The 21,509-nt window shown below is 37.5% G+C and overlaps 1 protein-coding gene across 3 annotated transcripts in view; it reads right to left on the bottom strand.

Moving 5' to 3' along the window:
* The window catches only part of zmiz1a (zinc finger, MIZ-type containing 1a), a 155,990-nt gene that overhangs the window by 75,303 nt on the left and 59,178 nt on the right, over positions 1-21,509 (bottom strand). For 2 of the 3 annotated variants that reach the window (XM_067420732.1, XM_067420734.1), the window contains exon 3: positions 16,798-16,872. The exons of the other annotated variant lie outside the window; for it this stretch is intronic. The gene's annotated coding sequence lies outside the window, so the exon portion shown is untranslated. The remainder of the gene's footprint in view (positions 1-16,797; positions 16,873-21,509) is intronic. 3 annotated transcript variants of the gene reach the window in all.

The raw sequence follows: 21,509 nt of genomic DNA, 5'->3' as shown, positions 1-21,509 counted from the left end.
GTTTAAAAAGTCTTATAATACAGGAATGATGAATTTGATAGGCCCAAGTAAGAGCTAAATATAAGTGTTATACATTTATGTATAATTATTGGTATCTAGGGGCCTGTAAACTAACTTTAATAGGCTTAAAGATGTAGAGTGTGATTTCAGTGCCACTAGCGGCACCAAACGGAATATACAATGACTGCTTAACTGCTTCGAAACACTTTTTTCTGAACTTTCCCATAGTCCTTCATTGTTCAGCCAAACAGGAAGTTCCATCCAAAACTCATGCCATCAGTTAGACCAGAAATCGACATGGTCAAGGAAAACAACTTACAGTTAGCTTACTTATAGATGTCATTACAAAGACAAAGCATTTTTGTATAATAATCATAACTTAAATCATTAAAAATGCAGTAAAAATGCATTTTTTTTTTTTTTTTTTACTTTTGTATATTAAGAGGAGCACCAGGGCATAAAATGCAAATTGAGCAAAAATGTATAAAATTGTCACAATTTTCACATTTTTTAAGAAATTCATAATTTTCTGCATGGATGCACAAAATGTATCAAAAGTGAAAAAGATTGACATTGTTTCAATGCAACGTACAATCTTTTGTATGTTAAACTATTTTGACATTGATAATAAAAAAAGAAATGTTACTTGTGCACCAAATCAGAATATTTTAAAGATTTCTGAAGGATCATGTGACACTGAAGACTGGAGCAATGATGCTGAAAATACAGCTTTGATCACAGGAATTCAGGTTTAGATTGTTTTTTTAATGCCATGGCAAAAACTCAATTACAAAAATACAAAAATCATATAAATACAATAAAACCAAGAAACCACAGAGCATTTATATATATATATATATATATATATATATATATATATATATATATATATATATATATATATATATATATATATATATATATATATATATATATATAAAATCTAAAACATGCATATTCTTTCTAAATAAATGCTTGAGTGAACTACTCTGTAAAAGACCATTTCTTCTTGAATTAAACATAGGACAATTCAATAAACTCTGTTTGATAGTCTTGCATTAGAGTTGGGTTTTCATCTTTAAGCGTGGTCACAGAAATAAACTATATTTTAAAATATATTAAAAAAGCTAGTTAACAGTAAAACTATAGTAATATTTCAAAATATTACGGTTTTAACTGTATTTTGGATCATATAGCAGAAGAAAAATAAGATCTTACACACCCCAAACCTCTGAACAGTAGAGTATATTTAAAAAATTCATCAAACTTCAAACTTGTAAAAACTGCCTTTCTAATGGTGTCAAGAAGGAAAAATGTATGCCGAGCAAAGGTAAGCATACTTGCGACTGAATTCTTCAGAAGTCTGCTGAAGGGCTGTTGTCCTAGCCTGCCCAGAACATCAAAGGCAGTCATTACATAAAGTGTCTGAAAAGCAGTCTCTCTCTTATCTTAATGAGGCTCAGACTTCAGCAAGATGATGTTTCAGATATCACCTGATGCTGCGGCCCCCAAACATACTGTCGAATCAGAAAGCAATGACAAAACGAATCACCCAAGTTTATACAAGACCAGCAAAAGTTGTTTTATTTGGGGCTCTCAAAGGGATTTGATTCTTATAACAGCGTGAGAGAGGACGTCTGCCCTGTCTTGTTTAGGTGTTAATCATTTTTCTTACTGTCGGAGAGGTCTGAGCGCGCACCTTGAGCTCTGGTCGTGTCTGGCTGTTGAAACTTGTCTGTGTGCTTAGGTCACAGCCTGGAGCTTTCAATGAGGGTTTTATGCAGCGGCTTTAGCCGAAGCTTTACCTGGACATGCTCCCAAAGCAGCCCTCCGCCTTCGATCAAAATTCATACCCTCTTCATTATGATTTAATGCTCCTCGCCAGATTCTCTAAATGAATCCTACACAAATAACATGGCCATTAGGTCATTTAATATCCTGAGTCTAAACGTGTGGGGCCCCTGGGATTCCACTCTTGTCTAGACATATGGAAGCACTCACACATGCACGCACTAGCTCGCGCACACATGTACACAGAATGCATGGGTCCCCCAGGAGCAGCAAAGGCAAAAGGACCAGAGAGAAAAAAAAGAAAGAAGCAGGAGCAAAATAATCAGGCATGCTTGGGACACCACGCATTTATCAAGGCAAACAGAGCATCCGTACATAACCCTAAGTTCTCGTACTGTTACCCGGGCTCATCTCCCCTGGCAGCATTTCCTTAGATACAGAGTGGGGACTTGAGTGTTTAAGAGGGGAGAAAACAAAGGGATTTGCTGACGGACATATTGTGTGAGGCTGGGGCCCCAAAACTGTGCCCCCCCTTCCACACACATGCCTCACAAGTGTGACCTCTGAACCCTGGCAGGGGCCCAGCGCTCAGGGCCAAGGCACAGGTTGAAACTTAAGCTGCCGTGTAGCCGTTCAGTTAGGATGCAGAAGACAACTGGCCTGGGTGTGCATCCCAGCAAAGACACATGCAAGCTCTTTTCCAAAGTCTCATTTGCACTAAAAATATCTTTCTCAGGAATGTTTTTATTTGTAAAATATAAATGTAATGTAAAATGTTGTAATACATTTATTTTCCAATTTATATAAATACATTTTTATTTATATTAGTTACATTTTATATTTGTGTTATTAAAATTTAATATAAGAAACAAATATTTAAAGCATTTGAAAAAAAAAAAATGTATACACACTGATTAATAACATGTTTTTTATGATAAGTAAAAATTATTCTATTCAAATATTTTGAAAAATAAAATAAATAAATAATATATATATATACACACACACACACACACACACACACACACACACACACACACACACACACACACACACACAGAGCGCGAGTGATTAATAAAAAAATTCCAGTGTAATACATGGAAAAATGGAACACAAAAGATTTGCGCTATTATTTATACGCTTTCACTGAAACTGGCTTTTTGACACAGTGTCTCAATGCAGGAATGTGGAGTGATTTTCTCTGCTTTTCACACCTTCATAATAAGCTGTCTGATGCTTTGTTAACAGATGAACAGATTTAAGATGACACAGTGGGGGGAGGAGGGACAGACAAGCGGAGGAGTGACAGTCGGTGTGTCCTCTGCATGGCGTTACGTCAGGAGACGCGCTGTTTGGTGGTTGGTCTTCACGTCGACAGAACGCCGCGTGTCAGCTCGCCGCCCGAGCAGGCGAAGGGGGGAACAAAGGCTCAGTGAAGGAGGCTGGTAATGATCTGAGAGCCTGCACAATGTCTGCAGAAATTCCCCTTGATGCAGACGGCAGCCACCCAGAGCAGGCCCCTGAGAGCCGGGTTAGAGCCAGTAATATGTCTCACACTCTCTCAACCAGGCTGAAAAAGCGAGAGACAGAGGAGAGGGAAGGAAGAGTCTCTTTCAGACAGATCCAATTGCAAGTGTAACCATCAGAAGGGTGATTGTTTATGTAGAACAGATGACATAGACCCTTTCAGAAAGCTTTTAACAGATTGGCAGTGAAGGCATGGGTAAATACACAAAATAAGATCATTGGCCAGTCCGCTATAACCCACCCAGTGAAGAGGGCAGCATGTCTGCTCTCTGGAAGGGAAGTATAAGGCTCAATATTGACATGACCTCATTAGACAACAGCTAGTGGACTAACGCTAATTAAAAAGAGAATATTGGGTTGCCACTCACAGGCAGTACATTTAACTAACAAACATTAGTGCACGGTCTTGGCACATTTAACAGTTCAAACAGTATGGGCATGTAGACTGATAATTGATAATGGGATATAAAGTGTGGCCTGAGAACACACACACACACAATATCTAATTGTTGATGGAAATCTAATGAAAATCTATTTTTACCCTCCAAAAATGTAAACACAAATGCCTAAAGCATTATTTTATTCTTTAGATTTTTTATTTTATTTTGACAAAATCAATGTAAATATGTCAGAATTCAGGTCATTCATTAAATAATCAATGGAATGACATTAGCCAGATCCCATCCATTTTGTATTTTTATGCACATTTTCAAACATCAACAAAAATGGCTGGATGAACACAAAATGTGTTGTTTTGGATGAAGGAAAAACAGTTATTTTCTCTCAAAAATATCTTCATTTAGTAGAAAAGCATGCATAATCTACAATGGAAGTGCATTCACAGCACAAAATCCCAGAAAACAATCCTCAAAAATCTGTATATGACTATTACCTGCCAGAGTTATAAGGCATCTGTTGTTGATCGCTAGTTAACATGTAAATGCTTTATTCGCCAAAACATTTCAATATTCAAAAATGTAATACCACAATATCCAAATTAAATTAGCAAACTGGAACATAACTAGTGAGCAATGGAAGCTGGAAATCTGTAGTTCACGGCAGCAAACGATCCTCTTGGAACATCTCAAATGATCCTGGATAACACTTTAAATAGTGGGCTACCCCAAGTGGTGACACTTTAAAGTCTTAAGTAAATACGAGGAGACAAATTGTAGCCTGATTCTTCTAAGCAGTGGTGGATAAACTGCACTGCGTGTAAATAAGTTCATTAAAGCAGCAGGAATAGGCCCTAAAGACCAGAAGGACCTGGCTGAATAGATGTTTAGTCCTTTTTGTTGAGTTACTAATCCAAAGTCCTGTCTCTAAGCCCCATCTCCTCCCTGAAGGCTAGCACCCTCACTTCGACCCCTATTCACACACACACACACACACACACACACACACACACACACACACACACACCACCCCACCCCACCCATTCACAAGAGCAATCTCTTGCTTTCTGCTCGTTCTATTTTGTTCACTTTGGCACAGGCATCTCCGGTGTGATATTTTTGCCTAAAAATGATTAAAAACAGCAGAGAATGAAGGCATTTGTAGTAATGAGAGCACGTAAGCTGCGGTTTGTGGCCGCAGGAGTAATTAAACTCCCACACGGCATCTTGAGGGGCTGAGGAGGTGCGTTCTCCTGAGGCTGCCGCCCATTTTCTGTGGGCTGCTGGGAACCGCGCCGCAGAGTGCTGCGTGGGGCCTGAGGGACGCTAACAGATGAATCCCTGTCATTAAAAAGGATCACCCGCCTCACGGGAATCGGCTCCTTGCACTGAAAACATATCTCTTAAGGAAGAAAGGGCTATCGCAATCTCTAACCCAGACAAAAACATACAGGCACAAATACACCCGACTGCCCCGTGCTGTATTTACGCACTCCTGTTAGACATCTATTTACGGGCTTTTGTTTCCCGTCCACAAATAAAAAGTAGGTTTACACTGGTTGGAACACAACTTCCCTAGTCCAGCAATCCCCAACCATGGGTATACATATCCCTGGGGGTCTTTAAAGGGATAGTTCACCCAAAACTGAAACGAACACTCATTTACTAACTCTCATGTCATTCGAAACCTGTATGCATTTTTTTTCCTTCTGTGCAACACAAAAGAAGATATTGAAAGAGATTGTGAATAATGTCCAAGGGGCTCAGTGTTGTTTTCATTGTATGAACAAAAACAGTTCTCCATTCGACATATATCTTCTTTAAATGCATACATGTTTAGAACAACATGAGGGTGAGTGAATGATGACAATTTTCTTTTCTTCTTTTTTTTTTTTTTGGCTAGGTTAAGTAGGCTCCAAAGTGTATCTGAAATATTTAGAGATAAAAATACTGAAAAATATTAGTACTAATCAATTAATTATAGTACTATTAATAAGAATAACCACTAATAATATCTAAATTCAATTATACAAAACAGACTTTCTATGTCTGTGTTTCTCATAACAAAGTTATTGAAAACTGGTCTTCTTTCCTTCTATATGGAAATGAACATGTGGTGGGTCATATGCATTGTGCCCTTTCCAGCTGTCTATCTATACATAGATGAAACGTCCATCTGATTCATATTCAGGCAGCAGCTGTGCGTCTAATAATTAAGAACGATCAATGTGATGTAGATTGCGCTAACATTTATACAATAACCTTTCCCGTTGAGCACTACCATGTTAACCGAAACACAAGCCGATCGGGACAGATTGGTGTCGCAGCTCAAAACATGGTACATATTTAGAACATACTGAGGTGCAGAGATAAAAGAATGTGCTGTTCTCCAAGGCTTTTCAGTGAGCAGGATAAAGCCCTCTTTAAAGGGGATTTGGCCTATCAGGAACGTCTATATCTGGAAGCTGATACAGCCACAGAGATTGTAGATCATTTTTCATGTACAAATCTGCTTTGGCTCAGACAGGCAGGCAAGCGGGCAGGCAGGAGAACAGCAGAGGGCAGGGTGAATGCGAACGAGGATGCGGATGCATCCAGGGGGAGGGGAGGGTGACTAGGGCACTGTCCACCACCATCACCCCTCCTCACATCCAAGACTCCGCCTTGGGCCTTCCTTCCCAGTTGCTCGGCCAGCTGAGCAATCAGGTCAGTCAGCTCTTCCTGCGTCCCCCCTGGTCAATTGTTCCCTCTCCACGCCTCGTGTGCGGCCCGCAGCTGTGGCGAAATGATGTCATATTTGATCCTAAGGCAGGCAGAGTGTCTCGGCATAAACACGGAACCGGGGGTGGAGGGGCTTCGACCGGAGACAATGAGCCGGGTGAAGTTATGCCAATATTTCTGATGATCTCTGCACTTTTAGCAGGAAACGAAAAAAGTATGTTTTCCAAACCCACGTTTCCATGTTTGCCATTTCTTTTCCGGATTCAGCATCAGGTGGCACAAGCCCGCATCGGAATCAATAAAAAAAAAAATCTGCTTTTTATTATTTTATTTAAATCTTTATTCTAGAAGATTAGGGCAATATTATTGCCACAATCAATACAGTCTCTCAAAGGACTGGTTATAGGGTTGGTGCGTATATATGCTGCAGTGGGGCCATTGTGAAGCCATTATTTTCACTAAATCATTTCTCTAGGAGATAATCCAGGCATTAGCCATGCTTGGGAGCATTTAAACAAGCAGCAACCCGGCCATTTGTAGTCTGTCTCTCGGCGAACAACTAAGCGCATACTGAGACAATATTGTTGTAATGCAATATCCACAAACTCTCAGCCAGCGCATTCAGGAAAGCCACACTCCAATAACGCAAGTATAACAGAGCGGAAAATGTAAGTCAGCTCCCTCCACTTGTGGGGTGATTATGATGCCACCAGCTCTAAACAAATCAATCGCTGCTTCAGAACATGAGAGGATTCCCAAAGCACGCGGAAAACAGTTTGAACATGTTACAGTGCATGTGGACCAAGAAAGAGAAATCCAAATCCAGCAGCCTGCCTTTGGGAGGAAAGCACAGACCGCTGGGCTTGTTATGGATATTGTTTGAAGGTCCTGAAGAAAACGGGCAGTATGAATGAAGCGTAGCTGCTTTTCTGATGCAGGAGTACCGAGCGTATAAACAAGCAGGTGATTTGATTAGGTGTGTAATCGAGTGAGTACAAGAGGCCGCACTGGTCCTACTCACACCAACACTTAACTGGCACACTGACAAGCTTCCTGTGCTCATATAATGAGAGGCTTTTGAATGTTGCGTGTACTTCAAATACACACACAAGCACGACGCTGCGATTCCATGAGTGTTTTTGTTGTTCAAAGGCTTTCATGTTCTGCAGCTGCACAATATATAAAATATATAATGAAATTCTTAGTGATACCAATAGTGAAACTGCAGCCAATAATGTGGTACAGAATATTTGCTATCAACGTTTTCAAATATGTGCCTCAGGTTGGCTGCTTTTATTCAATTGAACTCTTTATGCATCTTGCATATCAATAACATGCTTGCAGTCTTTAGTCGAGACCTTTGCAACAATAAATAGCACGCGACCATCTCCTTTTGTCTTAAATTATTCCAATTCTGATCCAATCCGATTATGAATTTATTTAATAAATTATGAAAATGAAATACTTCTAATTTGTCAGCAAAATAAAAAGCAGAAGAGTTGCTCTAAATGCTTATATGCATTGTAAAATATTGTACTAATGGCAAGCCTTTAAAAGTAAAATAATAAAAATAAAAATAAATAATAAAATAAAATAAAATAAAAATATTATTTCAAAATCTGAAATGCCCACAACAAGTGATTATCGATTATCAATATCGTTGACAGATTCCATCTCAACCCAAGACACCGCCTCCTTATTTTCCTATAAATTGCCAGGATTGCCATAGTGGATTCCATGGTGCATGAAGTATTCTTTGTAATGTTGAATGGAGCACAGATTGCTTTTCCATCATCATCATGAATTGGATCGTCTAGCTGAAAGACACCCATAATTAAAAGTTGTTTAAAACAAACACATTTTAATCATTCTTTCAATTACTTTTACAGCAGACTTTTGAATATTTATCTGATTCCTAAAACAAACAGAGAAAAGCATCATATGTAACACCTCTTCAGAGCAAAAGCTTTAGTAGGAAGGAGTCCACAATAAAGGCATTATACTGTAAGTATAGTGTCTATTTCTGCACCTGCAGTAAACTCTACACACCCCTTTCATAAACAAGAGCTTCTCTTTTAACACTTTACCTTGGAGCGCTATTGTGCAGAGTTTTGAGCAAACCTTTCAATGATATCTGCCATCTTTCGTCTGTGCTGAAATCCAATCACCCGGAAATCACTGAAGAGGCAAATAAAGCTGCAACGATATGATAAACGCAAGAAAAGGCTTTCTAAATTGGCATCTCTTCTATAATTTAGATGTGCACAGAAGTTCAATTTGTCCAAGAAATTCAACAGGATCTCCACAGAATATCTTCTGTGAATAGAGGGAAGGAAATAAGCTTCACTGGCAGGTTTCTCCAGCTCGATAGGACATAGAGGGCACACAGTAACCAGCGTGTTTCACCTCATTTCTCCAGGGCCCAAGGAAACACAGCTAATGATGTAATGAAGTAAACAGCGATTTACATCTGCGGAGCCTGTGCCTACACGCGATGCCCTGGCAGAAGCGAATGAGATCATGTCTCGGCCTGCTCCAAGGACATGAATATTTACAGTTTGGACTGAAACAGGGCTGTAAATAACATCAAGGGTCCAGGGTAAACTACAGCCCCATTACATGTCTTGTCTAAGGGTCTAAGGGTCAGTTAAAGTGTCTAAGGTTCGGTTAAAGTGACAAGTCCGTGTTGAGACATAACTACCTAAAGCTAGCGACACTAACTAAATTATTTAGTAGTGTGACAATAACTTGTTGTGTTTAAAACAATAGTTTTTGCAGTATCAAGCTACACTCTTAGGAGAAGAGGTTCTATCGGCACTATGTATTTGGAACCCCTAAAAGGTTCTATATATAGAACCCTTTTTAAGTGGCAAAATGGTTCTTTCTTGTCATTATAGAACCTTTTTAGCATAACATTTTCTTTGGAGTTGAGTATACTCCAAAGAACCGTTAATGCTGAAAAGGTTCTCTAATGACAAGAAAAAACCCTTTTGGCACTTAAAAAGGGTTCTATACGACAATTCACCATGACGTCACAACAGTAATAAACGTTCTTCCGGGTGGCAAAAGCCGAAGCGTTCCTATGGCAACGCTAGTATTCAGACATAGTTAACATGATTATTGAGGGACCGATTAATTAATTCAGGAGATAGCAATACATGAAATGCCTAACCTTGGTCTAGTAGATGTAGTGCTAGTCTAATACCACAATTTTTAAATGAGCTTCAGCCTACCATTGAGTAGGCTAGCCTAGTTATTTTAGTGACTGTTGCTGTTTGAATTACAATATGTTAGGCTATCGTAGATAGTCTATTTCCCTGTTCTCTGCTTTTCAACAAATCCTTTGCACACATTTTTTCTTTATTTTTTGTATCTGAAGCTATAGCAGCAACATTGAAAGTTCCGGTGTCTGTGTTTAACACGAAACCTTGTGTGATTGCGGCCGGCTCGCGGTGCAGTCATGCTGTTTCCCAGCTGATTTGATGCAATGATCCACTTTAATGACTCGTGGCATCTGCAATATCTCAAAAACTCCCGATGTTAAAATATGTTATATTTATCATTTTATATGGAACTAATCACTACACCTGTTAGCAGTCATAATGTAAACACCCATTATTGATATAAAATAGCCGAAATCACATGAACAATCACACAAAAACCTTATTCCATAGTTATCGTGTGTTTATTAGCTTCTTAGTTCACGCATAGAAATTTAGAATAGGCCCGTTCGAGCCAGAATGAGGAAATGTCCGAGACAGTAGAGAGGTCTGCGCATGTTTTAACTCTTTTATATCGAATAATTCTGTGAGAAATGAATAGAAATGGTATTCTGTATGACGAAATATTTTGCAAACGTGATATGTCAATATTTCTCCAAATATGAGGACTTTTAAACTAAGAGCTAAACTGAAAGCTGTTCTTTGCGATCTCTGTGAACACAAATGAGCAGTGAAGACGAGAGAATAAAGTGCGTCTGATAATCTATTCAAAATATCGTTCATAACGGATCGATAATAATGCACTCCTGACATAAATTAAGAATGTCACTGCAACCCAGTTTTATCATAAACAGTGTTCAAATATCAAAGCTGGAGTCTTTAATCTTTCTGATGATACTGAGGTTGTCCAGATAATGTGTGATGAGCAGTGAATGTTGAACAATATTGCCACTTTTGACGACGTCCACTCGCTTTAGCCTCCTCACCCACAGGTTTTGCTGCATATATTTACTTCTTTCTGAATGAAATCGATAAAATCCTACACCTTTTCCTGTATATCTGATGGTGCAACCCCAAACACAACACGTTTTCGTCATAGTTTCAACTTTAAACAACAGCAATGTTCTTAACTATGTTACTATTTACAGTAGCCGGCTGATCTCTTCAGTTTGTCAGTAGAAGCCGCTCGCGTTCTGCCACCCGGAAGTATCTTGAGGCGATTGTTTACAAACATTCTGAAATGGTCTATATAGAACTGCAAAAAAATGCATTTCTTATTTAGTATTCTTAGATTAAGAAACATTTACTAGACAAGTAAAAATGATTGTCTTGTTTTGGGGAAAAAATAACTCAAAATTAAGAGAGTTTTTGCTTAAAATAAGCAAATATAATCTGCCAATAGGGGTAAGCAAAATAATGTTGTTGTAAGATAGTTATTTTTTCCCAAAAACAAGACAATTACTTTTCCTTGTCTGGTAAATACTTCTTGTTTTAAGAATGTTTAGATGTTTGGACTAGAAACAAGACAAAAATACTTTGTAAGAAAATTTTTTTGCAGTGAACCTTTTAGGGGTTCCAAATACGTAGCGCCGATAGAACCTTTTAAGGTTCTATATAAAACATTTTCTTCTAAGAGTGTACTTTTTCCAACAGCATGGAAAACAGCATTTGTCATGTTACATATCAGCAGTGTAACATGACAAAAACAAACAAACTGGTTCATGTAAAGGACTCATTGGAGTAGCTGTCCAGAAAAAGGTTTCGATATCTATAAATCTATAAATCCTAATGCTCAAAATAATTAATTGGTTTGATTAGAGCCAACTCAAATCTCTCAAATGAGTTAAATCAAATGAACCTTTATGAGTATTTAGAACCTTTTTTCTTTTGAGTTCACAAAACTGACACATTTAAAGTAATCTGAATTGTTTCATTATTTTGAATTTTATGAACTTGTGAGACAAACTTAAATTGATCTGAAAATGGGCTTGGATTTTTATTTCCCACCATGCTTTGCCATGGCACACAAAAGGGACAGTAAACGCTCAAATTAAGTGTTATACAATATTTGTTATGCAAGATTAATGTTAGCTGGGAGATTTAGTAGTGTTTAATGTTTTGTTATGCTAGTTTAGACAAGTTTCTGTTCTGTTATGGGTGGGGGATTACCATGGTGATGAGTTGAGCATGAGCTTAGTTTGAGGATAGATATAATTTAAATGTTTTAAATTGCTGTACTCATTCAGCAAGTGCTGTGCTATGCTATACTAATGCCATCAAAGCACTGTTTAAAGGTAAACAGTCAATTGGTAAGGTAGCATTTCTTAAATTAGCTAGTTAGCTATGTTTCCACTGCTAAAATATTTAAGTTGAGATGACATGATGATTTTAAGTTAAATGAATAATTTAATATGAATTAGCTTACTCAAATATTTCAAGGTAAGAGCAATTGAAATGTATTTTGTATGTACTCAAATACAATTATATGTATTTAAATAAATAAAAAATCTGCAAAATCGGTTTACACTTTAAATTTCTTACAAAAAATACAATTTTGGATAAAATTGGTGCCTTTTTCTAGCTTTATTCATTGATGCGTAAATATGTTATTTAAGTTGTCACACTAATTGAGATCTTCAAATGTAACTATTTACTTCAAAAAGTGTGGCTTAACTATGTTAAATTATAAGTATCTTTTTAAACTATAGTTTCAAAGCAGCTTCCTCACCATCTCTCAAATTATGATTTATTGCAAGATTCAGCGTGGTTACCTGTGTGTCTGTATCCAAAAAACACAGCCTCCTCTGATCTGCTTTTGCCCTCTAATGTTATTTGTCTCAGCTCTCTTCAATCCCCTTTGGATGGTCGATTCTAGTGCTCATCTGTCTGCACAAGCAAGGTTAAAAGTACACAGGCATTGCCGTGGCGGGACCTTGCAATGGCCAAGCATTAAGCCTTAGAAATCAAGTATGTTATTTATGAACCATTCGGCCATTGATTATGCTCACCTGACCACACGGTGAAGCGCGCAAGGTGCCCGTAACACTGGTGGCCCTACCGGGAATTCATTTGTTGGTTGAAGCTGCTTCAGTAGACTTTATTATACCATTAACTTGGTCATAGCACTGTCACAACATCAAATTTGCCATCATGTTAGGCACAAAACAGAGACTAGGCTATGTTATGCTATGCTACTTATGGAAATCAGGTACACCAAAAAATCTGCACTGAAGGCAATTTGCATGTCAGGATTCCCCAACTTGTACATGATTCTAGGCGACACGACAGACTACCGCAATCTGACATTTAATGGGACTATCACTCCATCACTGTAATTCAAACAATTTAAACCATTCTTTAAAAAAATGACTACACATTTATAAAAAATAGAGACGTTCCAATGCTCTTCTCCATTCATTTGATCATCATATAATGAATTTACTACTAACAATGAATAGAAAATGTACATTAAACCGAGTTTACCCCCTGCTTTGTGTGGATACTAATGGTGCAACATTAAATCCGCCCGGCTAATAGCTTAAGTCAACAATGTGCAATCTACAATGCAACACAATCCTTTTCTTAATGAGTATTTAACTAACTTCCACTTAAAATGTTATGTAACATTATTTTTTTAAGTCAAAATATAGTTCATCCAAAAAGGAAAATTCTGTTATAATTTTCTCACCATCATTTGCTTACCTCTACAACTTTTTTCTTCTGTGGAACAAAAGATGTGTCTCAAAACAAAATCATACCCAATTGATTTCTTTCAATTGATGGACAAAATAAATCATCTTTTATATTTCACAGAAGAAAGCAAGCCTGGTAAATCTAGATTGCAGGAATTCATGGGTGGGAATTCATTCCTAAATGTATTCATTTGAGAATCCAAATTGAGTGGCATCAATAAATATTAGAGAAACAGCTTAAATTGGTCTGATTGGAGTTATGCCAGATGTGTGGTCTTCTAGAAGAAAGAAGAGGTAATCTGATATATTTGAAGTGTTAGTTTTGCTTACTGATGTCACTCATTTGCAGACTGGACTGAGTTTAAAGCCCTTCTTCTGTTTTCTCTGAGCTTTCTGCTGTGTAGTGCAATAGGCAGTACAATTAATCACCGAAATCATGAACCCATGTCAAACATGTGACTTAGTATGAAATCATTCTGATTATATCTAAAATAATCCTGACCGCATAGTCCAACTAAATGACCTTCTGAATCATTATTAAACAAACATCCTGACGGACAACCTGCTAGCTCTCTGGATCCGCCTGCCATGCATGCACACAGATCTGTGAGTTTGCGGTATGATACGGAAATGTCTTCCTGCACAAACGTCAAAAGGCTGCCACGATTCAATATTAGATCAAAATCACAACATGATTAACTTATTACAACTGGATGTTTTCCTCAGCAAAACTCTCAAGGACTTCATAAAGATTTCTTTGATGCTCTTGGTCAGATGGCTAGTGTTCGGTGCGCAGTCTCAGCTTTGCTTCTGACATTTGAGGGTTGGAGCTATTTTAAGGAGACCCCAGTGCCTCTGGCAGGTCCACCACACGCCACTGTACAGCGGCTTCCATAGAGCTGAAGAATGGCTCCATTATTCCCCCACAAACTCATATACTTTCACAGAGGTCCACCCACTTCTGACCCGATCTCGCTGAAACACACCACTATCGGAAATTCCCCCGTTTTGTGAAGGTGGGAACAAAACAGAACAGAATGAATCACCGAATAACAGGAATAACGGTTGAAAACAGACATTTTTTAAGAACATTTTAAAGAACGTAATCTCTTTTATCTTAAAGATAATAACTTGTGCAAGGATTTTATAATGCATGCAGCAATTAATTAGCCATGGAATTATTTTAAATTAAAAAATATAATTCCAAAATTATGTCCAATTAACAAACTAAATGATTCATATTTCAGAAACTAATAATTGCCTGTCACATGCTAGAGCAGATGGTAAGGTTACATATGATATTTCTGTAAATAAAACAGTGCCTACAGTGCCTATGGTCTCATTAAAAATATAAAAAAATATTATTTATACACACTATACCATTCAAAAGTTTGGAGTCGGATGTTACATAAGATTTGTATTTTAATAAATCCTGTTCTTCTGAACTTAATATTAAAGAATTCAGATAAAAGACTAATAATAAGCAGCACAATGTTGATAATAATAATAATCATCATCATCATCATCAACAACAACAACAACTGATAAGTATTAACAAGAAATCTGCATATTAGAATGATTTCAGGATTCAAGGATCATGTGACATAGCCTGATGTCATCATACTCAGATTCTAGTCAGAATATGAGTCAGATATTGCGCCACTGGGCTGTGATTATTATCGTTTCAACCGATCCAGGAAAGAAAATGCCTCTGCACTCAATCGGATAGACCTACAACCAATCAGAGCAACGGACTAAGTGACATACGTTGAGCAACGCATAGTTGTCAAAAGATCTCAACTGCATGCACGCTGGAAGAAAATGAGTGTAAACAATCTTTGCCGGTGTTGTGAAAAGAACTACCAAAACGATCATCATTTTTGAGAGAAATAGTAAAGTTGAATGCATATTCAAACAAGTTCTCCGTTTAGGATTAGAACGAATTCAACCGAGTAGCTCTTTGGTGACATGAATGATTACATTATTGTTGATCCTCTGTCCATCATCGTATAAAGTCCGCCCTGACAATCTGATTGTTGCGAACAGCTTTTGTCAGAGCATAGTTGCTCCACAACGGATCAAGACCAGACCGAACTTTCCCGACCTCAAATGTTGTGGGCGGGGCTAAATTCAACTGGCATCCTGGCTACATGTGACACTGAAGCCTGGAGTAATGGCTTTAAAAATTAAATTCAGTTTTGCAATAACTGGATTGAATGAATTCTATAAAAAATGATAAAACAAGAAAACAGTTATTTTAAATGATTTAACAATATTACTGTTTTACTGTATTTTGACCAAATAGATGCAGCCTTGGAGAGAATGAGAGACTTCTTTCAAAAACAACCACCCAAAAAAACCTTACTGTTCTAAAACTTTTGAACAGCAGTGTATGCAATAAACAAATAAAATCTGATAAGCCATATGCTAGCTTAAAATCCTCTAAAAAGCTAAAATACTAAATCTGTTTCTCATCATTTTGTCACCAAGTTTGGTCACCAAGTCAAACATAAACTCATCCACAAATATATAGCCTGCCCTGTGTGTTTATGCGAGTGTGTGTTTGTGTACATGTGTGAGAGAGCATCAGGAAATACCAGGCCAAGCATTCCAGCTCGTCAGCACCTCTGGCCCTCATGTGACTGGAGATACACAGCCCAGATTGTGTGTGCAAGTTTGCTCAAGAAGCATGATAAGAAAATTTAGTAAAAGTGAGAGAGAGGGAGGGAGTAAAGGAAGGATAATCTGATATGCATGACTTGTGGTTTCTCCCAGAGCCTCGCTTTTCTTTGCCCTGGCAGAAATGGCAGTTTGCATTCATAATTTACAGGCTTCTTCTCTCCCTCTTCTCCTGGCAATCTGGTCTTTATGGCTCCGCCCCCATCTCAAACTCATTAGCATAATGTAGATGCTACCAAAATAAACCAACACATTTTCACCTTCGAGCTGTTCCACGACTCATCAGTGCACAAGACCAGGCAGAAAGAAAAGAATGTATATTAAAGGCTCTGTATGCCACATGTGCTGTTTAGACGAATGTCTCTGACTTCCTGCTTCTCCCCCAAAAGAATCTCACATCTCAGTAATTGTGCCTGCCTTTAATAATCACATAAAAAACTGACACTGACGTTGTAAGGGGGAACAACAAAGCAGCAAGTGATTTGAGAGGCCCCGCTGCTAATTATGACTCATGTTATACAGAACGTTCTGTTGCCGCTCAAAAACACTAAATAAATTCGTTGTTTGACTGCGCCCAAGAAATATGAGCGTCTGACACGACAGCGTGAATGCTTTCCCGTTTTTAGCACCAATTACGCCGTTCAAGTTAATTTGGGAAAGTTGTTTTGAAGATAACACCATGCGAGCGGCACATGTGTGTGCAAATCTGCGATTACGTGAACAATCATTAGCAGAAATGAGCAGTGAAGGATCATCAGTCAAAGCGCTTACCGGAGGATGCAGTAGATTTCTTTGTTCAGTGTTTGGCAAATTCACTCACATATCTTCATCAATCATAGAAGTGATCTGGAATTTACACACACAAAAAAAAAAAACACATTATATTAATCCTTTGCCTAAGTAAATGATGTGCACGGTTACACATGTTCTTCTCAGTATTCATAATCCCCCGTTCTGTACCTTCCCTGCTTGATAATGTCACACTGCTAAATAAAGGAAGCACACCGTTAGGCTTATTCTGCACATGGGATCATGTACCATTACAATCTGTGGCATTTAGCAGCTAGCATAGGACACAATCTAACCGTTATAGTGACAGCAACTGTTCATATTTTTCATAAACCAAGTCAAGTCAAATTAAAAGAAAAAAGCTTCATCCTAATAACAAAAATATATATAAAATTGCTAATCCAACAATTTATAACCAAAGAGATATGTGCAGAATCCTAAATGATTGTGTATTTTAGAATTTAGTTTTTTGTCATGAGATATCAGATTAGTAATTTGCAAGTTTATCTCTTTTAAAATGTAGGTCTATTTAAAACTAATGTTGTTGCTACAGCAAAAAATGTTGTCTTTGACAACCAGTAATACAGAAAGTCAAATAACACAACAAATAATGTTAATTGTTTGTAATATTAACAATGATGTTAACAATATGCATTTTGATCATTTAAAAAAATAATAATACTAATATTAAATTAATTATATAGTTAACAAAGTTATTGAATATTTTTTTTCATAACTTAAATGCATTGCTAACTAGAGAAAACGGAAAAAAATACCACCGTCTTTCCTTTTGTCAAATAGGTACGAAAACTTCAACTCCCACAATGCACTGGACACATTGCCGTCCAAGGCCACTAACCACACCAGGCAGTTTGATATGGATACACTTGTCAAATATCAGTATCAGCAATATCAACAAGTCAAACAAGTTATCATTTTAGCAATTCCAGTCTCGCCACCCAAAGTCATGTTTTTATTTCTATTTTTTTTGTTTGGTTAAATGGCTGTCTGTGGTGAACACAAACTCAAGACATGTTGTCATTTTCAGACTTGTTCTACAGCATAAAATACATCAGTTTAACCCCACTCCATTTTTTTAAGCTGTTATGCGTCTTGAAAAACGTGGTTGCTAACAAGTGGCTGAATAGGATGTGCAAGTATTAAACTTTTGTTGATCACAGAGCTTGTTTTTTGTGACAATCCAAAAGCCTATGGAAAAATCCTATTGGGCTTTTGTTGAGGAAACCAGTGTGATTGCCAATTGGCCTACAAACTGATGTTATACCTGCACCACTCTATTGTTTTCATGTGCAGGTATTCAAAGAGCAAACCTTTAAATACTATCAGCTTCCAGTGAAGGATCTTGCATGTTTTAGGCAGTGGCTAAAGGCTACAAAGAATTGTAAATAGGGAGAGACCACCATAACTTTATATACGACGTAGGTGTGGAATAAACTTTCTGTCAGGGTTTACATTGCAATAACAACAGACTGAGTGCATACTATCCTTTACTGTGCAGGGTGTGTGGTTTCAGTAACAACAAAATAAACATTTACATCCTGTCTAGACCACAACACAGGTTATCTACTACAGAATAAACCTAAGAGACTTAACATATAATATCTTGTGTGTCTGAAGTAAAAAAAAAAAAAAAAAAAAAAGTATTCAATTTGTTGTAAATTCAAGAATTGCAAAACTAATTCATACAGTCAACGATCTTAATTCCAGCTAAATTAAAACCAAAACACATTTTCCATCATGTTTATGGTTTCAGAACATTTGCAATGGATATTTTTTTTAGGTTCAAAGAAAATCCAGGACTTCCCACTGGCACTTACGACACATGCTCTTCTCGTAAATACGATAATTCTGACATGACTTGAAGGCAGCAATAATCTGTTCATATAAAACTTTATCTTTATCTTTCTCATCAGCTTCTATGGTTCCACCATCCATATCCTGTCATGCAACTGTCACTGAGCCTGAATGAATGGGCTTATAATCTAAAGAGAAAAAAAAGAAAAAAGTGACAATCTGTCGGATTCTCAGCCCTCCGCATGCGACTGGAGTGCTGGGTTTATTAGGTGTGTTTATTGCTTGAATTCCTGCCATCACCCCCTACGGACCCCTATAGCTGTAATTTCATATGAATATTTCAAGTCAGCTTTTGGAAACGCAAACTACTGATATCCTAATGGGATCATGCTTTGACTATTAATTGACTTGTTTATCACGACAGTATTTATAATACCCACACACCACTTTTGATATTCTACCAGAATACTGTAATTGAATCAGGTCATAGTGACTACGGATACCAGAATGAGGATGATGATAATAATAATTTCCACACAGTATGCCATTAAATTACACGCAAATCTAGCTGGCTTCAGTGACCCTCTCTTTTATTTTCTTATGTTTGAGTCAAATTAAATTGGACATATCCTTTTAATTAACAAAACGCTCTTCAGTTCTTGCATTAAGCATTTGAGAAAAGACCAAATTTGAAGTGCACGTTAATGTCCTACTCAGAGAACATCCACCAGTGTTATTCCGGACACGATGCCCAAGGACTTACTGAAATAAGGTTTAGACACGAGGATGTTATAGGTTATTCCTTAAGGACTGCCGCTGCTCCAGTTTTCAATGGGCTACTACCATTTTAATCGGTACAATTAGGTTATCGAAACCCACTGATCTGATGAAACATCCAGTAAAAATATAATAAAAAAAATCTATTTAAAACATTTTTTTTAAATATATATTTTTTAACTTATATACTTTAATTAATTAATATAAGTAATAATAATGATTTTTTTTTTATAAAGAAAACTTCTGAAACCGTAAAAAAAAGAAAGACAATTTACAATAAAAACGAATAATAGTTATAATAAAAATCCTTATTTTTGATCCCTCCATAAACATGAAATCTTTGTGACGCAGCCAGTATCATTTACTTATGAAGAAAAATATGACCTTCGAGCTAGATGACTGATCTGGAGTCACTCAGCATGAGAGGAACCCATGAGATGGACTGATACTAACAATAAAGGAAAGACACAGTCGGGATACAGGAGGCCGAGACAGCAAAGGCTTGATTATCCACACTTTCACGGTCACGGAGCACAAACTGAGAGTCGTCTATAGCCGACCTCCTCCGGTTCTTGGACTGCAGTGGCGCTCAGATGGGCTGTTGGATTGGGGTGTATTGTCTGTGCTCCACACTCATTAGCTGAGTCAAGGAGGGACTTACTGGGGTGTTTAGCTCGCCGGGTTTGTGTGGCAGCTCAACAAGCTCTCCCAGCTGGAGTACGGCTCTCACATCACAGCTGCACACTTACAATTAGTGCAGGTGCAGCTGAGGAAAGACCAGGCACAACATAGACAAACACACAAAGGTGTTGCACACCGCCAAGGAGCGCCGTTACATGTAAAACAAAGTGCTGATGACTCAAAAAATCAGCTCATTATAAAAACCAACCATGCAAGAAAACAACCTTTATGTCAGATTTTGAATGTTGTCCGTTGTCAGGATATGTACATTTAAAATCTGTTTGCTTAAACAGTTTATGACCTTTAGACGATAAAAAGCTTCGTTTCAGGAACTTACATCAACTTACACATCATTAAGAATAATCAGTGCAAAAACATGCATGCAAACAGAATTTTATCACATTTATTATGAACATTTGCATGTTCAAATACACTCCTGTTGTTCTTATCTGAACAAAAACTAGCATCCAGTCATGAAGCTAAATTGTTCTGGATGAGATAATGCACCAACTGCATCATTTTCCAAATATTTGAAGAGAAAAATAGAAGCCAGGCTTGTGTTTTTCCCCTCAATCTCGTATTGATCCAAAGAGCCTTGCTTGCAAAACATTATCACAAAACTGAGCATGGAAACAAATTACATGACAAAAGCAGCCATTGATTTGCGAATCGTTTATTAAGGGGAAGCTAAAAGTGAAATGAATTCCAGCATTTTAAGCTTTGTTCCTCGGCCACACAGTGAGGCAATGCAGAAAGCTGAAATGCGAAGCTGTCTTGCATCTGGAGTCGTCTCTGATGCATGCCATAAAAGATGCCATTAAGCAGAATGGGTCGGCAAAACACACAACATGTAGAGCTGAATAATTCATTTAGGGCTAAACCCACTGGAGGGACATCTTTTTTTCCCCCGATTGGTTCCCCGCATCAAAATCAGAGCATATATTTTCTCGGACTGAAAAAAAGCACAACACGAGCATTCTGCGGACATACAAATTAGCAAGCAGGTGTCTTTACATGTGGTGCAGACCTTTATTTTTCTCTGTACAGTTCAATAGAGACTGCAGACTGTTGTCTGCCTTATTAGGCTCTTTTCCAGGGGCATTGGATAATGAGACTTCACACAGACAATAAAAAACTCACAGCCAATCACAGTAGAGTGATGTAAGACATCTGTCACCATGTTTTCCGCTGCTCTAATTTACTCAGTAACTGTAGTAGGCAAGATAAACTCGAACACGGTCATCAGTGGGGAAGAAAGAGCTTATGTTAGTGTGCAAGAGTTACATTTTTTCATGTTCATGATTCTGAATATAGATTTTATTATAGACAGATTTCATAGAGGGATTTTTTATGCACAAAAAAGGACAATCTGTTGAGTTTTAGCAAAATTACAAAAAATAATTGCATGATAATGATTTTTT

Source organism: Pseudorasbora parva, chromosome 17 (genome assembly GCF_024679245.1).
Source record: "Pseudorasbora parva isolate DD20220531a chromosome 17, ASM2467924v1, whole genome shotgun sequence".
In the NCBI taxonomy this organism is placed as follows: Eukaryota; Metazoa; Chordata; class Actinopteri; order Cypriniformes; family Gobionidae; genus Pseudorasbora; species Pseudorasbora parva.
This window is presented reverse-complemented; position numbering and strand designations above follow the sequence as displayed.